The following is a 3,202-nucleotide window of genomic DNA, read 5'->3' on the forward strand; positions in this document are numbered from 1 at the left end:
TCCCATATGGTCCCCCCAAGCCAGGGGCAATTCTGAGTGCTTAGCCAGGAGTAACCCCTGAGCATCAAATGGGTGTGGCTCAAAAACAAACAAACAAACAAAAAACTAGAAACAAGAAAACAAATAGTAAGGAGCAGGTGATGCTCAGCTAAGGTCAACATAAAACTTATAAAAGGAAATAAAAAAAGAACAGATGATAATGGAATGATGTATTTTAAAATCTGAGAAATGGGGAAAATATAGTTAATGAAGAATTCTATGCCTGGGGCCTGAGCAGTGGCACAGCTGTAGGGCATTTGCAATTTCTGAGCACAGGGCCAGGAGTAACCCCTGAGCGTCACCAGGTGTGGCACAACTCCCTCCCCCCTCCCAAATAATTCTAAGTGTTTTTGTTTTTTGGTTTTGGGTTTGGGGGCCACACTCAGTGACACTCAAGGGTTGCTCCTGGCTCTGAGCTCAGAAATTGCTCCTGGCTTAGTGGGACCATATGGGATGCCAGAGAATCAAAAAGCAACAGCGGTCTGTCCTAGGTCAGCCGTGTGCAAGGCAAACTCCTTACTGCACCACCGCTGCAGCCCCAAGTCATTCTTTTTTTTTTTTTTTCTTTTTTTCTTTTTTTTGTTTTTGTTTTTGGGCCACACCCAGCGTTGCTCAGGGGTTACTCCTGGCTGTCTGCTCAGAAATAGCTCCTGGCAGGCACGGGGGACCATGTGGGACACCGGGATTCGAACCAACCACCTTTGGTCCTGGATTGGCTGCTTGCAAGGCAAACACCGCTGTGCTATCTCTCCAGGCCCCCAAGTCATTCTTTAAGAATGAAAACAGCATTAAGATATTCTTAGAAAAAAACTTAAAAACTTAGTTACTAGTATATAAGTCTTATGAAAAATTCAAATGGGAATAATTTAGCCTGACAAAAATAGCACCAGAAGGGGCAGGTGAGGTGGCGCTAGAGGTAAGGTGTCTGCCTTGCAAGCGCCAGCCAAGAAAGGACCGCGGTTTGATCCCCCGGCGTCCCATATGGTCCCCCCAAGCCAGGGGCAATTTCTGAGCGCTTAGCCAGGAGTAACCCCTGAGCATCAAACGAGTGTGGCCCAAAAAACCAAAAAAAAAAAAAAAATAGCACCAGAAGTCAAATTAAAAAAATTTTTAAAAAATCAGAGAAGCAAATGTATAGGTAAATATAAAATATGTATTGAGGTATTTTAATTTGTAACTGTTTTTGTAAGTTATAGATTAAAGCAATTTATGTAAAATATAATCTGACAATAGCTGTTAATATATAAATATGCTTATACATTCAATATACATTGAGTACTGATATTAGGTGTGTTGCTAAGTATGTTTTATAAGCTTAAGATGTCAGTTATAATTACACAAAACCAGGAAGAAAAACATTGAAGATGTGTATTAAAATTAGGAATTTATGTAGACACATAATAATTAGACATAAAACAAGGTATTATTAGAGGAACTGAAGACCCAATATATGTGACCATGGTAAAGAAATAACAATATGACAAAAGTAAAATATGTGATTTGGTAAACAAATGTGACTTGGTAAAGCAAATCCTTTCGATCAGTAATTCAGTGAAAATATATTACCATATTTATATTACCATATTAAACTTTCTAATTTCAAAATATTTGTCAGAAATAATTAAAACAAAATAAATGTATTCATAAATTAATAATCAGTCCTACTACATCCCTTTCTCTCAGTTCACCACTTCCTCTCCCCTTCTATACATATAATCTATATGTATAGAGACATGTATAGAGAGATATACGTATGTATATATAACTGTATATATATGTATATATATACATACATATGTACGTACATATGCATATCAACAAAATTAAGTCATTTCAGAAAGATATCCCTACTTCAAGAAGCTTATTTTGCTTTTAAGTTAGTATTTCATTCGAGTAGACATCCATGCTTAAAAAATATTTAAAAATGTAATTAATTTTATCATTGTGGGTTAACATGGTTTACAACAGTGTTAAGACCCAGTCTTTTGATGCACAAAGTATTGTACCTCCACCACTACTATCCTTTGTCACATATGTCAGAAGAAGAAAGACTAATGTTAAATAATCTCACATATACATAGTATAAAACAAACAAAGGGTTTGAATAACAGAAATGAAAATCCACTCTGTATGTATATATCCATATATACATATATGGCCCAATTGTATGTTGATCTACATGTACTCACTCTATATTCTATAATTATAAAGGGATGGTTTTGAATGAGCTGAGGTGAAGAATTGTTCTATGACAAAACTATACTCAAAGCCAGTATTTTAGACAGGATACCTAAACTATATTTAAAGCTAAATTTTAAATTTTAAAACATTAGAAAAATGATCACAAATTGAATTTCATGCAAATAATAATAAAAAGGACTAAATTACTAAACAAATTGCAAACAAAATTTTTTTTTGTTTTTTGGGTCACATCCGGTGATGCTCAGGGGTTATTCCTGGCTATGTGCTTCAGAAATTACTCCTGTCTTGGGGATCAATGGGACGCTTGAGGATCGAACCGCAGCCCGTAGCACTTGCAAGGCAAACGCCCTACCACCTGTGCCACTGTTCTGGCCCCTAAAAAAATAATTTTTATGATGATAATTTTGAGTTACAAAATATTTATTAAACATTAATTAAAACAGTGATTTATTGGGCCAAAGTGGTGGCATAGCGGTAGGACAATTGCCTTGCATGCGGCTGACCCAGGACAGACCTCGGTTTTATCCCCCTGCGTCTCATATGATCCCCCAAGCCAGGAGCGATTTCTGAGTGCATAGCCAGGAGTACCCCCTCAGTGTCACTGGGTGTGGCCCAAAAAGAAAACAAAAACAAAACAAAACAAAACAAAAACACCCCAAGGTGATTTATTCAGTGACAAAACAGTGATTAGAAATTAACTCCATCGATTACATTGACTATGTTTATAGTGTTTATTATTTATAAATAAATACATTTTAGGTTTATAAACCTAAAGCAACTCAAAATATTGGAAGAAAAATTAAAAAATTAAAAATAACAGAGATCTTTATTAATGATTATGTTCAATATCTCTCTCTAATGATGCATGGAATAGTTAGTGGCTGAATAAAGAAAAAAGGACTAGAATAACACAGTGCAGAACCTTTGAACCAACAAGCAGAAAAAACATTCTTCATACACA

Source organism: Suncus etruscus, chromosome 4 (assembly GCF_024139225.1).
Source record: "Suncus etruscus isolate mSunEtr1 chromosome 4, mSunEtr1.pri.cur, whole genome shotgun sequence".
NCBI classification, from domain to species: domain Eukaryota; kingdom Metazoa; phylum Chordata; class Mammalia; order Eulipotyphla; family Soricidae; genus Suncus; species Suncus etruscus.